This window comes from Protopterus annectens, chromosome 2.part1 (assembly GCF_019279795.1).
Source record: "Protopterus annectens isolate FY-2018-M chromosome 2.part1, PAN1.0, whole genome shotgun sequence".
Classification (NCBI taxonomy): Eukaryota; Metazoa; Chordata; order Ceratodontiformes; family Protopteridae; genus Protopterus; species Protopterus annectens.
In genome coordinates, this window is record NC_056729.1 from 244,774,782 (window position 1) to 244,799,490 (window position 24,709).

Below are 24,709 nucleotides of genomic sequence, written 5' to 3' on the forward strand. Positions count from 1 at the left end.
CGTAACCGTCACATACACATAGGATGTTATATGCCGAATCGGAATATCCAGAAGCAGAACCCATGCATGCAAATGTAATACACAACAACCCCTTTATAACACGTAACCCGCACCCATGTCTGAATGTCCACCTAATCCAGCTAGCAGCCTTGCGCAGCTGCACATCTACACAGAGCGGGTATACCCCATATGTAGTAGGAAGTATTGTCCTAGGCAGTGACAGGCTTGCAAATATGTACCCCACATATGTCAACATCCCATCCCAGGTACTGAAATCCAAATGGCTGCATGTGAATGTGTCAGCAGAATGTGTACATCCCGCGTGTGGTTACAGACCTGTCGAAACCCCATAGGTGTTCACACGCCACGGTGTCCATAACTGTACACATCTGGACAAAGCAGTATGTGTAGCCACGGTACTGATGAGTAGCTATGCAGACATGCAAAACATAATACACAGGGTGGAACAGCTGTCCACCAAGCAGGTCACCCCAGCAAGGTTGCAACATGTACAGACTGTCAAGGTGGGACATCACTCATAGATATGTGTGGATTTGCACGGTAAAACACCCACGGCCAATGCAAAGGATAGAATAACATGTATATGCCAGAATTAAAGGTTATTGCATAGCATGTGAATAGCTTAAGCTATCCAATATAATAGTCATGTGTACCAGATACAAAATGCCTGTAACATGCAAGTAGTAATGAAGGTAAGAAATACACTACTGTGTTAATATCACAGGACATATGGCACGTGTCAAGTGTTGACGCAGGACACAAATGTCCATAATGGGGCCTCCCCCGCAAAGAGGAACAAGTGCTAACCCTACCCCCCACTGAAGTATCGGCAGTATAAATACAACCCAATGACACACCAACACCACCGTCCAACCCATGACAGCAACAAAAGCTGGACAAAGACTAACACGATGCGTGCACAAATAGGGACACATGTAATCAGTGCCCTCACAACTTTCTACAGGCCACCGAATAATAGTATGTACATACGCATGAAATGCTGCGAAGGATGTGTGGTAGTCCCCAGTATCACAGAGGTACGTACACATATACACTGTAACCAACCATCACATATGTTCACTGTAACACAGCATACCTGCAGGTAATACATAGTTCAGTCATGTGCTACATAAATATCCATGTATGAATGACTACAGGGAATAGACAATGAAATGACATCATGTAAGAAAATAAACTATTAATTCCCTTACATAATGGCTTAGTATAATGCCTGTCTGCTGCCCTTCCGCAGATGTCTGGCATCCGCTGCAGTGCTGATGTACTGCGCGCCTGTGCAGTACAGCAGAGCTGTGGGCAAAAGCAATGGAGAAAGCAAGATCTCCGTTGCTTAGTTGTAGTGTTTCGCTATGTTACAGGGTTTAACATAGCGAGACAGCTTTAAAATAAGCAACGGAGATGTCCGCTGCTAATTTTAAAACTGTCTCGCTACGTTAAACCCATTTAACATAGCAAAACACTACAAAAAAGCAATGGAGAGCTTGATTCCCCCGTTGCTTTCTTTTAAAACCTGTCTCGCTATGTTAAATGTGTTTAGCATAGAGAGACAGCTTTAAAGTAAGCAACGGACATCTCCGTTGCTTATTTAAAGCTGTCTTGCTGTGTTAAACCCATCTAACATAGCGAGACAAGTTTTAAATACCGAGTTATACTAATGGAAAAAATCCGGGCGACCGGACCGTTTTCCATTAGTATAACTCGATTTACAATGGGCACGCTGGCCAATCAGCGTGCACGGTTTGGAATAATGGGGGGTCATGGTATAATAAACATGGACAAACTGTGCCCATGTGCCTCGTCTGACATTCGTACATGGTCAGGGCAGTGCTGTACACTAGGCGGACAAGACCAATCCCAGAGCACCACAGGAAACCCTGACAATTAAAGACCTGTATGCGTTGGGACTATAAGCCTTTGTGTTCTGAATATCCCTGCGGTTATGCCATATGCATCCTGGGTCAAGAGCATTAGGGAATAGGGAATGTGTAACATGTAGTACCACACTTTTCCCAGCAGGAGAATGGATGCCTGTGACGTAAGTGAGTGCGGGGGGGGATTATGTTAATGTAGCTATGTACCATGGGTATGCATATAAATGAGACAGAACACCAAACGTGTAGTGGTCACAGCAACCGGCCAACGTGAATGCAGTCCCATTTGAATTACGAGTATAGAACATATAAATGTGAACGTGTAATTAATGCGTCTGTGCCGCAAAGACAGTTACATATGTAAAGGTGAAAGTGTGTTTCGCATACGTCCATTAACCGGATCAGAGATATGTTACTGGTACTGTCACAACTAATACAGGCCATGTAAGCACAAAGACTCAGTAAACATATGTAACCCAGAATACGGATATGCATGTGCGCCTGCGCGTAACCCACATTAAGGAAATGCAAGTGCGCCTGTGCGTGTGTGATCCACTCACAGCAGAGTAAATTAATGCTGTTTCCCCCACATTAGTTATACATGTCTCAAAACTGTCAGCCTCTGAAAGTATGGAACCGGACAATAGAAGTCAAATAAGGTACTTCCGTATGATGATACTGATTCGTTGTCATGATCCAAACGTGACTGCGGAAAAACTTCAGTGGTAGACAAGGTACTTGTTGAAACACCAGAACGTGTTTTTCCTGCAGTTTTTCAGGACAAGTTTGTGTCCAATGACAATGCCTGTATTGATTTGCCTAATTTACAGGGTGAACTTATTAACGCCAGTGTACGCTCGCCTTTGAGTCAGGATGAACATACAGGAAGAAACGGACAGTATTACCTCTCCCCAAGTAATGACTTTACGTTTGATTTCAGCTTCCAACGTAACAAAAAAGAATATGAAAATCGAAAATTGGGAGCTAGACCTAAAGAACGACAAGCTATTAAACAATATGGCAACGCTAAATGGAAAGAGGTTATTCAAAATAAAGGTACTGTTGTACAACTGTCTAGCTCTCTGAACAAAAAACAGGCTTATAAAAGAAACGGACATAGAGATATTAATTTTAACAACAGTATTAATGGTGATGTTTCTGTATGTCTAATGGACCAATTTTTATGTGATGATTACGAATTCGAACACGTTGTTAATAAGGAACAGAGTATTAATTTTAATGTTACCCATTTTAAGCAAAGTTCATTGAGGGATATGATATATAGCTTTGGCAAAAAACTGTTATTGTATAAAAATACTAAAATTGATGTTGCTTATTTATCTAAATGCCTCAACACTAAAGTGGTACCAAAAGGTATTAGATTTTTCAAACTTCCATTTGGTATCAGTTATTCTTATGAAATGAAGAGGAATTCAATGAATTATTTGACAATTTTGGATTTTTATTTATAAGAACTTTGATCAAGTTTAATGATGAAAAAATGATATTATTAGGCAATGAATTAGAAAGTATGAATAATGTTATACTTCAACACCATGATTTTGTCAAATGGAAGGATTTATACAATAAACAATTTAGTATAGCACAAGACAAGGTTAGTAATATTTTTGAGAGAAAAAATAAAAAATTATCAAGAGATGTGGAGACTTATGAGAACAATCGAGCATATATATGGCCTTCAGATAGAACACAGGGTATCAGAGATAGAAAGGATAGCTACAAAGATAGACCTAGGAACATTATAGAAGAAGAAAATTTTCGTGGGGGCAGGTTCTTCCCAGCTCCAAAGCAAAGCAATCCATACAACAGATGGAATTAACTAACACAGAAGACATAGAAGATACAGACATTCCTTTACCTACATCGACACATTCTCAGTATCCCCTGGACTATGGCGATAATTTTATGCATATTGAAATAGTTGATGTTTCTGTAGATGACCCTTTAGGTACTACTGATATACAAGAAGACTGTTCTTTACCAGCCAGTAATAGACATATTTTGACTTCATACAACGGCTTTAATGTATACAATTATACTGACTTGAGTATTGAACAGGAATTCATTCAATTAATGAGTAAAGGCATGAAGTTTATACCTACTAAAGGCATCAATTTAGTTGACACTATCAAAGAAATCAAATTGTACTGCAGGAGACTCAATCTTGCCATACAATTTGGATCCACTTCAGAAGATACACATCATTTTAAAGGTACAGAGCTCAAAAGAAAAAGCACATATGTACCAGCAAACAACCAGCAAATATCAAATTTTGAAAAAATGGTTAACAAAGATGTGTATTGGTTAAATTATAATATTAAGAACAATAGACGAAGGGAACCCAAGTTTACTGATAACTTATCATTTAAAGAACGGGATTGTTTAAAAAGTATGATACACAACAAAGATATCCATATTATGAAGCCTGACAAAGGCGGAGGTATTGTTGTCAGCTATACCTTGGATTATAATACCAAAATTCACAACTTGCTATATGATTCAGGGAACTATGAGGTCATTTCCCTGAACGAAATCAATATAGGATATAAAAGAATCGACCTCCTATTAGAAGAATATCTGATTGACAACAGAATTAGTAATGAAATATATATGTTTTTAAAAATGGATTATCCTATATTAGCCAAGATAGTAGGCATACCAAAAATACATAAATCGATTGAGGATCCACCTTATAGACCCATAGTGTCTGGATCCAAATCAAAAACTCTTAATATCGGAGTTCTGATAGATACATGGACCAAACACATCTACAAAGCGGTACCACATATTATGAAAGACTCTTGGAATTTTTTGAGTAATCTTACTGAAGACAAATGGAACCAGGACCATATATTCATCACCATCGACGTGGTGGATTTATATACGTGCATACCTAAAGAGATAGGGCTAGAATTTTTCACCAACAGTCTCAAAAAATATTCTGGTTTAAGTTGGGACAAAATTTGTGTATTAACTGAACTCATGTCATTAGTTTTGGATTATAATTTTATTACATTCCAAGGAGAGTTTTTTAGACAAAAAGTAGGTGTTGCAATGGGGGCATCTTGTGCCCCAATTTTTGCAAATATGGTCATGCTAGAATGGGAATCTGAACATTTATTTAAAAGTAAATATTACACTAATATTGTATTTTATGCCAGGTATCTGGATGATCTGTTTGTTTTGTGGAAGGGACCAGAAGCTCAGATTGATGAATTTATTACATTTCTCAATGGTACTACAAATTTCTTAAAATTCACCTATAATGTTAATAAAAAAGAAATTGCATATTTGGACACCCTTATTAGCCACACAGATACCGGTTTTGCATCCAGAATATATAGAAAACCCACATTCCCTAATGACTATATTCATTACAGTAGTAACCATCCCCCATACACGTTTAAAAATATAGTTAAAGGGCAGTGCATCAGGATTGCTAGAATGTCTTCTAGTGAGGAGGTTATGAAAGAAGACATTAAGATGGTATATAATATGTTTAGAAATAGAGGTTATCCAACAAATATGTTGGATGATATTACTGCCTATGTCTCCTCCCAGTGGAGACACAAATACAAGTCTTTGCTAGGTTTAAGTGATTTTGATAGCACTCCATCCAATAAAACAGAAAATATTTTCAATCGAGTATGTGTATTAACTTATACACCCTATGTAGATTGCATTAAAGAAATACTACATAGACATTGGGATGTTATTACCTCCAATAATTTAGGGTCATTAGTAGGTGACCAACCCATTATTGTTTATAAGGTGGCACCTAATTTAAAGAGAATGTTGGAATATAGGGATGGACAAAGTGGTTGTTTAGTGAAAAATAAAGGTAGTAGTAAGTGTGGAACTTGTCGACAATGCTGTTATATTAACAAAACAGACAGAATTATTTTACATGATATTAATCATACAGAGATTAAGTGTTTAGGTGGCAATTGCAATAGTAAACAGGTTGTGTATATAGCTAACTGCACAGCGTGTACCGCATTCTATATAGGGAAAACAGAAAGGGTTTTTAAAAAATGGATCTACGAACATTATTATAAAATCAAGAAGGAAGATAAAACCAACGCCCTATATAGACATATATTAGACAAAGGAGTTCAGCATAGCTTCTTATTTAGTATTATTGATCATATAAATTATAACACTTATGCAGGTAACTGGAAAGTACAGTTAGCATTAAAGGAAAGTGTGTGGCAAATTCGAACAGATGCTACCCGACATCCTGGTCTCAACGATTTTATTAGTATTAAACCATTTCTCATGTTGGGATAATTTAGATTTGTATTAACATCTATGATATATTTATTGTCACACTCTTGTAATTGTTTCCTTTTTATAAGTATTTATATGTATTAACTGTATATCTAAAGCATTGGTATATATTCATCATGTTTTTTACTCCTGTGATCATATATATTTATTTTAATTCATATTTATGTATAGGATAGTCTATATATTTTATATAGAATTTTTATGAGATATTTATTGCATAATATCTTAACATATAGGCTTATTAACGTATATAGCAAGGTTTTAAATATTTTAACATCACAACATTTTTATAAAAGAACACGTAATCTCACATATAAGACAGCTTTAAATATATTTATACACATGCATTCATTCTATTGGTACTGTGCTTTTAAATGTTTTTGGCGTGCTTTTGTAATTACAAATCATCTGATACTATAAATAATTATGTTGCTGACACCCATATTGTTCTGAAGAAGACTGATATAGTTCAGTTGAAAGCGCTAAACCAGTCTGTTGTTTTGTGGAATTTGGAATAAAGTGCTACACCCGTACGAGCAGCGTTTTTTCTTCATCCTGCCAGTCTCTTTTAGTTCTACTGTTGCTGTTTTTCGTTTTGGAACTATCCAATATAATAGTCATGTGTACCAGATACAAAATGCCTGTAACATGCAAGTAGTAAAGAAGGTAAGAAATACACTACTGTGTTAATATCACAGGACATATGGCACGTGTCAAGTGTTGACGCAGGACACAAATGTCCATAATGGGGCCTCCCCCGCAAAGAGGAACAAGTGCTAACCCTTACCTCCCACTGAAGTATCGGCAGTATAAATACAACCCAATGACACACCAACACCACCGTCCAACCCATGACAGCAACAAAAGCTGGATAAAGACTAACACGATGCGTGCACAAATAGGGACACATGCAATCAGTGCCCTCACAACTTTCTACAGGCCACCGAATAATAGTATGTACATACGCATGAAATGCTGCGAAGGATGTGTGGTAGTCCCCAGTATCACAGAGGTACACATATACACTGTAACCAACCGTCACATATGTTCACTGTAACACAGCATACCTGCAGGTAATACATAGTTCAGTCATGTGCTACATAAATATCCACGTATGAATGACTACAGGGAATAGACAATTGTGAATGGGAACGCACAACATGGAATATGTATGATAACCAGCACCACCCACATCATTGTATGCCAACAGCATAGGCTATTGTCGGTTGTCCAAACACCCGTGTCTGTAAACACAGATTGAATATTATAGCAATAACCCACGCCTGGGTGTGGGTAATGCTGGATATACCCACGGTTGGCGTGGTGTGGTCCCGGCCCGAGGACCAAACAAAGCCAACCATGGGTAAATACAGCATTACCTACACCCAGAAGTGGGTTATTGCTATTATACCATGACATCATGTAAGAAAATAAACTATTAATTCCCTTACATAATGGCATAGTATAATGCCTGTCTGCTGCCCTTCCGCAGATGTCTGGCATCCGCGGCAGTGCTGATGTACTGCACGCCTGTGCAGTACAGCAGAGCTGTGGGCAAAAGCAATGGAGAAAGCAAGATCTCCGTTGCTTAGTGTTTCGCTATGTTACATGGGTTTAACATAGCGAGACAGCTTTAAAATAAGCAACGGAGATGTCGGCTGCTAATTTTAAAACTGTCTCGCTATGTTAAACCCATTTAACATAGCAAAACACTACAAAAAAGCAACGGAGAGCTTGATTCCCCTGTTGCTTTATTTTAAAACCTGTCTCGCTATGTTAAATGTGTTTAGCATAGCGAGACAGCTTTAAAGTAAGCAACGGACATCTCCGTTGCTTATTTAAAGCTGTCTCGCTATGTTAAAACCATCTAACATAGCGAGACAGGTTTTAAATACCGAGTTATACTAATGGAAAAAAGTCCGGGCGACCGGACCGTTTTCCATTAGTATAACTCGATTTACAATGGGCACGCTGGCCAATCAGCGTGCATGGTTTGGAATAATGGGGGGTCATGGTATAATAAACATGGACAAACTGTGCCCATGTGCCCCGTCTGACATTCGTACATGGTCAGCGCAGTGCTGTACACTAGGCAGACAAGACCAATCCCAGAGCACCACAGGAACACCCTGACAATTAAAGACCTGTATGCGTTGGGACTATAAGCCTTTGTGTTCTGAATATCCCTGCGGTTATGCCATATGCATCCTGGGTCAAGAGCATTAGGGAATAGGGAATGTGTAACATGTAGTACCACACTTTTCCCAGCAGGAGAATGGATGCCTGTGACGTAAGTGAGTGCAGGGGGGGGGATTATGTTAATGTAGCTATGTACCATGGGTATGCATATAAATGAGACAGAACACCAAACGTGTAGTGGTCACAGCAACCGGCCAACGTGAATGCAGTCCCGTTTGAATTACGAGTATAGAACATATAAATGTGAACGTGTAATTAATGCGACTGTGCCGCAAAGACAGTTACATATGTAAAGGTGAAAGTGTGTTTCGCATACGTCCGTTAACCGGATCAGAGATATGTTACTGGTACTGTCACAACTAATACAGGCCATGTAAGCACAAAGACTCAGTAAACATATGTAACCCAGAATACGGATATGCATGTGCACCTGCGCGTAACCCACATTAAGGAAATGCAAGTGCGCCTCTGCGTGTGTGATCCGCTCACAGCAGAGTAAATTAATGCTGTTTCCCCCGCATTAGTTATACATGTCTCAAAACTGTCAGCCTCTGAAAGTATGGAACCGGACAATGCCATGCAAAGTACTGGTACAAATAGTGAGAAACACAAGATATGTGCTAAAACAAACATAGAAAGTGGATAGAATAACGGGTGTGTTAGTAGCAGGGATTGACGAAGGGTATGCATTCGTAACCTGAACTACTTGTCAGAAGGTGCCACCGTAAGTCTCAAATGAAATGCCAGCAAATTGCCAGATAGACACAGGTCAATGTAAAACACACCTAAGATAAAGGGTCAACCATCCGTACACTCTGCCAGTATCTGTACAGTGGAAAGGTATGGTATGGTTATAACCACACAGTACTGTGTGGTTATCTCTCGTTTGCCCTGGATTGGGTTTCATTTGTCTTGTATGGTATGGTTATAGATGTGTGTACACAGGTAATCCACAGACATTAACAAAGCAAGGTATGAAATGAGGAGTTTACATGTATATATGTACACACAACAGACCTATGTCCCGTATATATGACACATGGATATAAATATGCCAAGTAATAGCTAATATGGGTAGTCAAACAGACATCCACGAATGGGGAATATACAGCAGCAGTCAAAATCATTGGCCAGAAAGTGACAGTCCAGCAAGTTCTACACTTTAAACATGCATATTGGTGTCCATTGTAGGACTCCAAAATGTTATCCATTTGCAGTACCTGCAACGATTGACGCAAAGGAAGTGAAAGCCGCAAATACAAATCAGCTGTATATGCACTAAACTCAGGTGCAAGGGTGATGACACATGTGTCCATGAAATGCAGGATGTATGAACAGATATCCCTAGAGTGGGGAGTGCATATAAGTGCATCCACATCGCAGTACCGCACACATTAACCATGTGTAATGTGTACCGTAGAGGGTTGCAGGCATGGTAACCTGGGTATGCAGAAATGGGCCTAGGTGTTGTTTGGCAGAGATTTGAGGCCGCCCGTGGGAGGGATGTGGGTATAGCACATGCCTTTATTCTCAATAATGGTGCAAAGCATCCACTGGATAATGCGGAAAGCAAGTTGGAAATATGTACAGCCCTATATCAGTGTCCTGTAGGCAATTCCCATGGCTGGACATGTGTACGACCAAGATGGTACCCATAACTGGAAAACTGTCAGAATAACACAGCTGCAGTAAGGCATAGTACAGGAAATACAGATAGGGACTATATTATAAATACCCCATACAAAGTCAGACCGTTGTGTGAATACTGGCGTAGCCATGAATACGGATGTTATGAGTGTCACTAATCATGCAATGGAAATAGCGGTCACTATCACCTACCGCACAGTCCGTAATGCCTAGACAGCAATCAGCTAGAAAGGCACATCACTATGTGAAATGTAACAAGGGCAAAGGCCAAACGTCAGGGCGTGTACACATAATGACAACAGGTCAAGGGTATGAAGGAGCTAACCTGTCCAAACTACATGTACTGAACTGGTGATATTAGGTGGACAGGTGAGAAGAAAGACAGCAGGACAAATGCGCAAACATGTATAAGTCATACCCCGGAAAATGTGAATGACAACGTATGCCCTGCGAAGGTCAATGTGGAAGGTAATTAGACACAAAGGTAAAGTGTCCCCCAGGGTGTCATGAAGTGTCAACATAACAATTACCAGACCCCCATAGTCGTACGTGAGCCCCGCCACTGACGGAAAGCGCAAATACAACGCACACATATGGTACATGAAAGAACAATTAGTGTGGATAAGCAGATGTAGACCTGTGTGAGGAATACAACTGTCTGTGTGGGTGTGTCGTGCAAATACAAAGTAATGTCATGTGGGCTGTCATGCCGCCATACACTGTGTGTGTATTGTAGTCAGACAGTAGATATGTTGTATCAGACACATACTCTGCAACTGTACAGATGTATGCAGACTGTGTAGAGGTATGCCTCATATGTTTGCTGTGTTCCACATAACAGTAACAGTCCAGCACCCTCATGATAACTGATGACAGGAAACAATGACAAACATGTGATGAAGACACCAAATCAGACAGAAATGCCATACTCATGCATAACATATCACTGTGCTCACTAGCAATGTTTCTAAGAGCAACATGTCATTACTGGCCCTGAGTGTCCCACTATCACATAAGGCCTCGTCCAGATATACGCTCCTTGAGGTGGAGTGTTATGAACAGAAACAGATACATGTGTGTGGAAACATTATTATCCACTGCAAGATGATGAAATGTGCTGCAGTAGGAAGTGCAGTACTGTCCGCAGGTATGTGCTGAAATGCAAATTAAACAGCGGTCTACATGAATTACCTATATTGGCAACACCTGCACAGATGAGTATAGTGGGACATACACACGACCATGCACACAGCTCAGATAGACATACACACATCATAAACAGGCAATGATACACAGAGTCTATGGCGTGTACGAGTACAGTGACAGTACAGCAAGGATAGCTGTCTGCCAAGATATACAGTGGATGTCTGAAAGGGCATGTAACACCTCCTGGAACACGGACGTTGCATGGACAATGTTCGGATTTGCATCGTACCACATTGCTATGTGTAAGCTGTGCAAATATGCGATACATGGGACAGACAGCTGTCCATGCAAGAGCAGCGCTATGGGCATAAAATATGTATATATATACACATCGAGAGAGATACAGACAGACACATGTGGCAAGGCCGGTAGTGGAACCTACACATCACTACCCTATCACACCACAGCATGATGCACATAGAGAACACGCTACGGAGGTCGCTAACCACAGCAGACACACAGGCAGTCCACTAGGTTCGTCTCAACATCCGCAAACACAGAGATGTCAGCAGGATATATGTGTGTTGCGAAGCATCTAAAACCATAACCTACGAACCCATGCAGCTGGGAGCATAGACACACACACACACACATCTGGCAGGCATGGGAATTGACCTTACACCTACCTACCCTATCGCACAACAGTATGATACAATTACAGAATGCGCTACTCAGATTACTGAACACAGCACTGTCAGAGGCATACGTCTAGGTGGGTGACATAATCCGCAAAGGAATAGACGCTGATAGCAAATGTATGTGTTGTGAAGCATCTAAAAGCATTACTGTCTCCAGAGGCAGCTGGAAACACACACACACACGCACTTGGAAGGGCTGGGAGTTGAACCTACATGACCACACTACAGCATGATGCATTTACAGAACGCGCTACCGAGATTACTGAGCACAGCACTGTCAGAGGCATACTTCTAGGTGGGTGACATCATCCGCAAAGGAATAGACGCTGATAGCAAATGTATGTGTTGTGAGGCATCTAAAAGCATCACTGTCTCCAGAGGCAGCTGGAAACGCACACACACATGCACTTGGAAGGACCAGGAGTTGAACCCACACCTACCTACATGAACACACTACAGCAAGATGCATTTACAGAACGCGCTACCGAGATTACTGAGCACAGCACTGTCAGAGGCATACTTCTAGGTGGGTGACATCATCCGCAAAGGAATAGAGGCTGATAGCAAATGTATGTGTTGTGAGGCGTCTAAAAGCATCACTGTCTCCAGAGGCAGCTGGAAGCACACACACTTGGAAGGGCCGGGAGTTGAACCTACACGAACATACTACAGCATGATGCATTTACAGAACGTGCTACCGAGATTACTGAGCACAGCACTGTCAGAGGCATACTTCTAGGTGGATGACATCACCCACAAAGGAATAGAGGGTGATAGCAAATGTATGTGTTGTGAGGCGTCTAAAAGCATCACTATCTCCAGAGGCAGCTGGAAACACACACACGCACTTGGAAGGGTCGGGAGTTAAACCTACACCTACCTACATGAACACACTACAGCATGATGCATTTACAGAACGCGCTATCGAGATTACTGAGCACAGTACTGTCAGAGGCATACTTCTAGGTGGGTGACATCATCCGCAAAGGAATAGACACTGATAGCAAATGTATGTGTTGTGAGGCGTCTAAAAGTATCACTGTCTCCAGAGGCAGCTGGAAACACACACACACACACTTAGAAGGGCTGGGAGTTGAACCTACACCTACCTACATAAACACACTACAGCATGATGCATTTACAGAACGCGCTACCGAGATTACTGAGCACAGCATTGTCAGAGGCATACTTCTAGGTGGGTGACATCATCCGCAAAGGAATAGATGCTGATAGCACATGTATGTGTTGTGAGGCGTCTAAAAGCATCACTGTCTCCAGAGGCAGCTGGAAGCACACACACGTGGAAGGGCCGGGAGTTGAACCTACACCCACCTACATGAACACACTACAGCATGATGCATTTACAGAACGAGCTACTGAGATTACTGAGCACAGCACTGTCAGAGGCAAAGTTCTAGGTGGGTGACATCATCCGCAAAGGAATAGACGCTGATAGCAAATGTATGTGTTGTGAGGCGTCTAAAAGCATCACTGTCTCCAGAGGCAGCTGGAAACACACACACTTGGAAGGGCCGGGAGTTGAACCTACACCTACCTACATGAACACACTACAGCATGATGCATTTACAGAATGCGCTACTGAGATTACTGAGCACAGCACTGTCAGAGGCATACTTCTAGGTGGGTGACATCATCCGCAAAGGAATAGATGCTGATAGCAATTGTATGTGTTGTGAAGCGTCTAAAAGCATTACTGTCTCCAGAGGCTCCTGGAAACACACACACACACGCTGGGAAGGGCCGGGAGTTGAACCTACACCTAACTACATGAATACACTACAGCATGATGCATTTTCAGATCGCGCTACCAAGATTACTGAGCACAGCACTGTCAGAGGCATACTCCTAGGTGGGTGATATCATCCGCAAAGGCAAGGATGCCGATAGGGAATGAATACAGAGTAAGCAGTCACACAGCATGTTACTATCCCAAGGTGGAGGTACAGTAACACGGCAGTGCTGCACTCGGGAATACTATCTATGGAGCACTACATCACGAAATGGATACGGGCTGCACCACAGACAGTACACCCTTTGAGAGAGCAACCAGTGTGTTTGATGTAGGCATCCATTGTGGCATAGCAACTATATATAATTCGCCTGGATGGCCACCATGGCTATACAGGATGTCAATGGCCATGGCTACATGCCTAGTATCAGACGTCGGTGCCAAATGTACTGTGTGTCCATGAATGGCATACTGGGCATGCTCACACACTTAGCATTTGCAAAGTGCAAACATGCATACACATGGAGTGTAATCATGGAAGGGCAGAGTGTGGAATGTACTGTGTGTCCACCTACACAACAGCAAACTGGGCATGCTCACACACTTAGCAGATGCAAAGGGGAAACATGCATGCACACGGGGTATAATCACAGAAGGGTGCAGTGTGCAATGTACAGTGTGTCCATCTACACAACTGCTTACTGGGCATGCTCACACACTTAGCATTTGCTACGCGCCGTCCAGCATGCAGATGGAGTGTACACACAGAAGGCATACACATGGAGTGTAATCATGGAAGGGCAGAGTGTGGAATGTACTGTGTGTCCACCTACACAACAGCAAACTGGGCATGCTCACACACTTAGCAGTTGCAAAGGGGAAACATGCATGCACACAGAGTATAATCACAGAAGGGCGCAGTGTGCAATGTACAGTGTGTCCATCTGCACAACTGCTTACTGGGCATGCTCACACACTTAGCATTTGCTACGCGCCGTCCAGCATGCAGACGGAGGGTACACACAGCAGGTCACAGTAAGGTAAACCTGACCACATGCACAGGGTGGTCACACATGCAGTTACTCATACACACACAGATGACATCACAGGTGTCACGGGTGCACGTCAAACATGTACACACTGCAGTGAACACTGTAGCTGTCATGCCAGCACCATGTCATTGGTGCAGCAGTAAGCCTCACGGTCCAACAACAGCATGTGACATATGTCCACAGGTCTGTATAGCAGTGTACACCAGTTGTGCAGAGTACACATGTACTAACAATGATCCAACATGTGTGATGTAGTCCACCCATATGAGTATACATGGACAGGTCGGCTCCACACATACCACAGCCCTGACACAGCTGTGACACATGACTGCTGCTGTACCACAATGAACAAACGTCTGGATATGTCATACATGTGATTGTCTGGATGTGTGCATGGACTGCACACATGACACATACAAAGCCTGTGATGTACCACATGCATAACACTGGCGTGAAAGTGCTACACACACGAATGGAAGGTGGACCCATGTCTGTGGAATGCTCCCACTACAGGGTGTAGCAGTGTTGACTGGGACACATACCCTTGTATTGTTTGCCTGTGACAGCTGTGATACCATACCACAGTCCATGTTTTATGTATGTCAACACACATGTCAAAAAGTAGCAATGCATACACACATGGCAACAGAAGACACATGTGACATGTGTACTGTGCATGGAGCAGCCATGCATGAGCAGTGGCCGATGTCCATAACATAGTTGCAACAACCTACCACATGCATACCCATCATAGGGGCCGTTATACAGTGGCATAGAAACAGCACGTATGGAGGTATGTGTGTACATAATGTGTTTAAACACCTGTCTACATGCATGTGTGCAGGTGGTGGCTCACAGTTGTGTCACACACCATCCTACCCTGCCATGTGCATACAGTATGCTATGTCGGTGTTACATGACAGTGCTGACATAATGCATACCCAGCGATCAGGTGTTATCGACTGCATGTCACATGACAACTGTAACACCTACCACCCCCCAAGTGCATATATCAGCACATCTGCCAGATACAGTGTTGGTACACATAATGCACTACATACCGCTGCATGCCTGCACACGTATCATATGGCGGGTGTAGTATTCTCAGCACTGACATGTGTGCATGAATGTGTGCCTATGTATGCCACATATCGGGGGGAATATGTCCCACATGCTACACATCCCTGTACACCATAGTAGAGATCTGTACATATCTCAGTGTGGGGAGCATGCATTTGGATGGAGCAGTGCATGCAACACGTTGTCTCTCTGTGTACACATGTGTGGTCACCACAATGTGTGTGTGTCTACATGTTTGTATGTCTGCTGCCTGGTGTGAGAGTGTATGCTAATATACTGTTGTGAACGAACAGTAACCACACATGGTGACTATCCCGTACTGGTGCTGCATTGCACAACCCTGTCGATGCCATAGGTGTGAGCCATACTGGCTACCTGTGCAAGTCCGCTCCCTGTGACATGGTGTGTGGGTGCATAGTATTGTGAGGGTGCTGACCACACAGGCAGGTGTCCCCATCTGCACACTATGGGGTGTGCGTCATAGTGGTGTACACCCCACGATTGAGACCATGTTCCTGTACTGTTACAGGGTCCTACTGCTGCACAGCATGCCCCACAGCTGACAGGTGACACCTGAAGTCAGTGGCCATCACGCTGTGTACAACACCTGCACCATGTCACCATACCTGTAGTGTGTCCTGCTATGTATGTGACATCTCTGTCCACTGTAGCCTGTGGCACCGACCACATGCGTCAGGTGCAGTATATGTGCGGACATGTGTGTCATGTAGGTGTCCAGACAGGTTGTGGGTACATGTAGTATGCTGATATTGCCAGATGTGCCTGTGAGTAATCCACAGCTACACGTGGGGGACTGATAACGGTGCTCCCTGTAGGCACATGCGAGTACACCATAGGAGGGATTCAGGGTATCAGAACCAACATGGTGCTACACATGTAACCGTCACACATACCGTGAACACATCACAATGCATGCTGCACCTGCACTACATGGTATGTCTGCTGCATGTTGACAGTACACAACCCACGTCACATACGCATCTGTCAGTATTCATACACAACCACTGCAACATACACATCCCACGCTATGCATACACAGGTATCACATATGCATCTGTCAGTATTCATACACAACCACTGCAACATACACATCCCATGCTATGCATACACAGGTATCACATACACCTCTCACTATCCTGTCCACCCTGTGCATCAGAATATATTTGCATAACCCTGCGCTGATGGTGTGGATGACAGGGATGCGGCAGAGGCTTCATCATATGCACAGGGTGATATGTTTGCCAGGGGCATAGGCTGCACCAATGGATAACATCATGTGTGTGTGTAAGGGCCGGTGAGTTTACTGGACATGTCTGTGCAGAATGCGTGTGGATGTGGTGGAGCCCTACAGTTGTGTCAGCTGTGTGTGGGTATGTGTGTACACAGTTCAGCCATATGTGATGCCTACACGGGGTATAATTGACAGCCCCAGACTGTACAGTGCAGGTTGTACAGCTCACTGTGTCCGTCCACTGCCACGTGACCTGTGCCTGCCTGGGGTTGCACGGGCACTACCAGGTGGAGGTACAGAGTGGCTACTGTCCGATGACACATGTCTGCTGGAACCGTGTCCACGATGGGACCGGCCAGGGCCATGTCCATGTGGCCTGCTGTGTCCTGGTGTGGACAGTGCAGCACCAGCTGCACTGCTACTGCTACCGGCACAATGTGAGTGGGCATGAGAGGTGGCACGCACACGTCGACCCACACTAGGTGGTGTTGCTGGCCTACGCCCACGTGTCCTATGCCTCACCCCTACCAGGTGTTCCAGCACAGACAGCTCATGCTCGCGGATTGCCATGCCTCGGTCGAGGATTCCAACCATTTCACCTAATCGCCTATCCAGTACATTAGCAATCTGCTGTTGAGCATTTGCCAATGACTGGATGTTGTCATTTAGGGTACGGATTGCAGCCCTCTGCAGCCTCTGCCCTTCGTGGTTCTGCCGTTCTGCACATGCCTGTGCCGCCATTACAGTCTGGAACATGCGTCTGGTGATACCAGCTGCTGCGCCCTGTACTGCAGGTGCATGTCTGCCAGAGGTCCTCCTACGAGCAGCACCAGCCACATGCCTGTGTGGCACATCACCAGTCATTACACTGGCAACATGGTGTGTAGTCACACCTTCTGTAGCCACCACACATTCCTGTTCAATGCCAACAGACGCTGACTGTCTTCCTCTATGGGCAACGGTGATGTGGTATGTGTTGGCATCAGAACCATGTGCGGGGAAGAGGGGGACATAGGTGGGATGGTAACCAATGGCACAGATTCAGCCCCTGATAACCCTGCCTGTACCTCATGCATATGGTCATCACCACTAGTATCTGTGGGGACACTAACATCAGATGGACCACAGGAGGATAACGCACCTACACCACCTGTGAATGCAAAGACATACTGTAAGGTACATTACACACAGACACACACACAGACACACACACAGACACACACAGACACACACACACACACAGACACACACACAGACACACACACAGACACGCAGACACACCATGCATGCGATATTTCAGATGGCATGCAGCATTCCTGCACTACAGCACAGGGAATGCAGCTCAGACATTAATAGTGTTAGTATGCATACCATCCTGGGGTGCACACTACATCAAGCAGGTGTCATATCAGTAGGCATGCAGTACACACAATCATGGTAATTTGCATGCATCACCGTGATACACCATGTGGCCACAAACAGGTTAACAGTACTCATGGCTGATGTTACCTTGACATGTAATCCGCTGACATGTGCAGTAACATGTATACAAGTTTGACACAATGGTGTCCTGACACATGCACAGCATCATAATGGGCTTCACAGTGCAGTGTTGTGTGTATAGCCTACAGATGGAATGCATGTTTAGCAAATGTGTATGTGCAGGTGTGGTTAGTGTGAGCCGTGTACATAGCTATACAGTGTGGGGTACAGGCACTGTGCCATTGCATGGCAACATGATGCATGTATGTTGCTGTGCAATGCATAACATGGACGCATTGCATTGCCATGACTGCAACACAGTCATGCTGTTCCACAGATCGTATATGGTAGACATCGGTGACACCTCCGGTGGCTGCAGACAGGCATTCCGGTTGTCCGGTGTAACACATCAAATGTACAAGTGGTCCACTACGGCTATGATTGCACTATGTGTGGACAATGTGCAACGGGGTCTATCCACATCAGACGTACTGTGTGGCAACATGCCTGTAGCTATCACCCATGGCCATGTGTGAACGGGTCTTGGACAATTGTGTGTGATGGGCATCTTGTACACATCTGTGGTGTCCCATGTGACATACACCCATACATGTCAGAGGTGTCACACTCCACAGGGCTATGCAGACAACAGTGTGGATGTTTGTTATGTTGGATGTAGGTCATGTGATGGTGTGACAATATTGCAGACAGAACACCACAAGCTTGGGACATGTCGGGTGGCATGTCACAATGTGTGCACACAATGCAGGGGCATATGTCACAATGGTGACACCTGTGTGCTGCCCATATCACTGCTCCCTGTGTGGTACTGTGTGCGTACCACAAATATTGTTCCAATGCATACTACATATGCATCCATTGTAGAACACCTCCACCGTTGTATGCATAGCTGACCGCACATATCACATTGACAGGTACTGTGGTTTCATGCCGGTGTATAATAACGGTTGTATCTATTGCACATGGGTGGCATGTGTGTGTGTCTGGTGGTGCAACCTGTATAACGTGACTGGAACAAAACCCAGGTGTGCATGTTATACCTGGTCACATGGCAAATAACTCTACACTGTAACATGCCTGATACTGACAACAGTCTCACCTGCGACGGACCCATGTCTGTGCGACACGCCAGAGGTACCTGTATAGGGGCGACACAACAGTAGAAACATTATCCATGACTGTACGACAGCCACAGTTCGCACTGTGCATGTGAACACATGTACCTGTGTGATAGCATATGGTATGCACACGTCTGCATACACAACGTAGCATACTGTAGTATGCAGCTTGTGTGCCCATATACCTGGCATGTGTTGTTACTTTACATGATGTACAGTGACACCTGCAACTACAGTGGATATCATACTCATATGCAGGACTGACTTACCAGGCAACTCCAGGCTCATTGGTTGGGAGACACCCACCTCCATGATGGCGGCTAGTGTTTCCGCATGCTGTTCCCTGGGTGTCCCCAGACTGGCCAGTAGCTCCTCTGTGTGTGTGAGTGGAGGCTGGGTTGGTGGCCCACCACCTGTTCCACCTTGTTCTCTGGTGATTGCAGTGGCACGCTGTTTTGCATGCCATATCAGGTCCATGCAGTGTCTGCGTACCTGCTTGTAGGTGTGGTTGTTGCCACCCACGTCATTCACCCTCCTGCGTATATCCTGCCACAGGTCATCCCACTGCTGAGCATGCTGTGGCACGTGGCTGAACAGCACGTCATAGTTGTCATGGAGCAATGGTATGATGACATCATCCTCCTGGTGGCTGAAGGCTGGAAGTCGTGAACATGGCATTATCTGTAAGACATAATGATGGTGACAAGTCACATTCACACTGATGTACTGGCATACCGCTGAACATACATTGCTATGACATGTACGACATCTGCACAGTAATCTCTGAGAAGCATCATGACACTGACACAGCTGACGTGTTGCTGTCACACCTGTCACACCGTTATGCAGTGGATATCATATCATATCTCTGTGTCAACTCATCACAGTGTACATACTCCATGTAGATGGTAACTTGCTCTGGACATGTGTACTTGCCTGCACCTGTGTTCCTACCAATCTGCACTTGGCCCGATGTGTCCACAGTACTACTGTTCACCTGGATGCTGTGTATATGTCACATAGCATCACAGACGCAGCCGTTATGGACATCAGCAGTGACACTGCACACATACACATGGACACCTGTACATGCATGTGTTTTGCCATATACATCTACTCAGCACTGTACGGGTGTTGAACATCCTGCCACGGCTCGCCTGTATTGCACATGTGATACACATGGGACAATGTCTATTCGTATGACATTGGCAGGGATGGTCAAACATAGCATGTGTGCGCATGTTTTACACGCTGTCACACAGCAATTGTGACACCACAAGGTGCATCAGTGCCACATTACTGATCCATTCAGTTGATAGTGCATGTACCATGTGGCCATCGCACCATGTATGACTGTGATGACACGTGCAGCCTTGATGGACAGGGTTGCATGGTATGGCAGGGTATATCACATATATGGCACAGGGATGTGTCCAGCCTGTGGAATACCAGTATTAGGACGGTGGCTGTCCATTACATATGTCATTTATATAGGTATATGGACATGTCGCATGTCCATCATCATGGTGTGGACAATGTCCTTCTGCAAGGTAGGCAGCATGCTGCATGGTGGGGGTGTGTGTATTGTGCCTGCTGGTATCGCACATCCATGCATAAACATTACCCCTGACAGGTGCTATGTGCTGTAATATTGTTCAACACAGTGCTGTATATGCCCGCACGGTGATATCCTGTGCACATGGATGGTACCCCGACCTGACATGGGTACCTCATATGTCTACATCCAGGGCCTGCTGTCACCACCATGTCGGCGGGTGCACCGCACAGCACCATCCCTTCCACAGTGACCATGGTGTTGAGCACAGCCTAGGTATTCATTTATGGGGATGGGGATATTCACATAGCGGTGGCAATGCTGGTATCATCCATCAGGCCGTACACTTATGACACACACCTCACACACACAGCCCATTCAGTATGTTGTTCGCAACACTGACACAGCTATACTGCTAGGTCAGGTCCATTCCCAGCCGTACATACACAGATGCATAACATTTCTCTCTGTGGCATGGGCTACAATGATGGTGGGGTTCAACACATACCGTGTTTGACTGTAGCTCGTGCTGATGTTCTGTGCACATGTCAACACATTAACCCTGTTCTACTGTAGCCAGCGGTGATGTGCTGTGCACATGTCAATACTGCACATTGTGTTGATGTCTGTCTGTCAACAGGCCACTGGTGGAACACGCAAAGGTATTTGTAATCAAATATACATGCCGCCCTGTACAGCTGTACTGCTAACATCTCAAGTGCTAATGTGTCATGGACATGCACACCTTACCCGGAATGGTGATAGTGCATTGCCACACTTACTCATCACCTCTTGTGGGTTGCTATTATCCAACACCCCATTTGTATTGTATGGTCAAGCTATGCACCTGTGCAGGACATGTGAGCATGTAATGCGCTACTGATTACCTTTGCACCCATTGCACAACATGTCACACAGGTACACTGGCAGTCATACACTTCACAGCTTGCTGAAGGTACGACAGGTGTTGTACACACTTAACACACATATCCTGTGGGACATGGTCGTATGTACCAGTGCTACCCCTATATGACGGATATGTTGTACATGTGGCAATACAGCAGCTGTCACATGTACTCGTGCAATGCTCCCCTACCAACGTATAGCGGTACTGCCTGTGGGAGATGTGCTTCTACATCCATGCTGTGCCCATAGCTGTCAGTTGTACATCATTACGTGCAACGTACCTCATTTGGTGTTCTAACAGGTGCATGTTCATCAAGGTTCCACATTGGGTCTGTCACACATTCATTGTTATACACGGTTTACACGCCAGCCATGGCTTACTAGATGGGAATCATAGTAATTCATTGGGATATCATATTTATACATTAGAGCAGCGTATTTCAGCCATCATATACCCTTCCTAGTTGACACTGTTAGTCAGCCAGTAGTAGGTGTTCTACGATCTGCACATTAGTCACACAGTACGAGGGCTACTGTTACCCATTCTGGGGACAGGGTGCTGACAGCTGTGGATGGGGGTGATGCTGTCGACAACCATGACTGCACCTGATGGTCACGTCTGGATGTGTAACATTCACATCACACACCTACCATCACGTAGTACCACATCATCTACAACACTGGACATTCCTGCAAGAACAACGTATGCGATATGTCTGTATAACCACTGTAGGCACCACTGGTGGCCCCCAGCATGGCAGCCAACATCACCAGTGTATATCCTGCAGACTCATGGGTTACAACATTCACAACACACCAGTCACGGATGACTCTGTTGTGAATCACACTGCAGTTCCACACATCATGTTACACAAGGCATCATGCACTGAGATGTTGCGGATGGGTGAACACCTCTGCAACTCAACATACACACACATGACACATCACCTGGTACAATATATCTCTCATACATCATGTTATTGTGACTGCCCTGTGATGGCAATACACAGACTATGTGTACTGGGACATGCAATGGCTCACCGGTGTTATAGCCCTCTGGGTGTGTGTCTAGCCATGGTGTACATTTGGCATTGGTCTGGACACTGGAACACTGTAAATTGACCTACTGTGTCACTGCAACAGTTGCCTATGCTCCTACTGTTATTGTACAGGCATGTGGTATCTGACCGCTATGACAGTCCAGGTCAAACACAATGCTGTGGCACGCATGACCTGCAGCCATCAGCCTGGGGTGTAGAGCACACATGTACATCTTCACATGCTATACTGCCTCTCTGGCAGTTTCACATAACTGTCACCGGCAGGGCTGTAACTGGCAGGCACGACATGGGGTCATGTGGAACAATGCTTGCATCTTCCACTGTGATGCACACAAGTGAGGCACACACACTATTGCACCACTCACATATCTCTGTGGTGACTGGGACCTGCCTCCATGCTCTGCACAGAACACCTGTGATTACGGATTGTACACGGACCGTACCTTCCAGGCACATACCTGGACCGGAACATCCACAGATGAGGGGTTCACACATCACACAGTGTTTTGCACACATCCTGGATAGTTGCCTAGCACAATGCATCATAGGTGCTCCATGTGCAGATAACCGTGTTTGTGACCGCTATACACATTGTAGCACGCGACAGAGTCGACATTGTACACCACAGGTTACATACCTTCTGTGTTGTTATAGTGTACATTGGGCCTCAGACAGCTACTACGGCTGTGTGCTGACAGTATCCCACACTTCCCTGGGATAGACACCCATGTACCTACACATGCTTGAGTCATGCACTCCGCTCAGCTGGATAAAACAATACACAACACATACCATACCTACACTACCCTTAGCATGCACACTACCTCCATGTGACTGGTGTGACACACCTGGGGTTATCCCCTCTTTGGTGGATTCAACACATATGCTACATGGCCTTGCTAGCAACATCCTGGAAACACACCCATCACAGCATACACGGAACATGTGTACTACAACAACTACTACAGACGTCTGCTGACAGCAGCTGTTAACATCATGACACCCGAGCAGATGGACACTACACATACATATGCTGACACATACCACAGTGCACTTCAGTAGCATGTACACAATTGCAGGAATCATGCTATTCCACACAGAGACATGGCGGTACTGACCAGTTCACAGACGCCACTGTGGTGGTCATGTTCCATGCACATATGATGTACAACCACAGGTACAGGCTGTTGCACAGTGGTGTACATTCACATGTGTGGGGTGCATCACTTGTCAGCCATGGTGAGTCCTCAAGGTCCATCATCACATACTCCAAGGCTGGCTACCTAAACATGACTGCCGCACATTGCGGTGTGGGGCCTCAGGAATTGTGGTGGTATGTCAGTATTCTTTGGCAACATCCACATCTGATGTCACATACAGTAGTCAACCAAGCATTGCAGACCGATGTAATGTTGGCAACGTGCCAGGCGATGGTGTACTTACCGGCAATACACCCTCTCACTCACTACAGGGTCGCAATCCGTACATGAACATCGTAGTGTCCCTGTGGTCACATACACA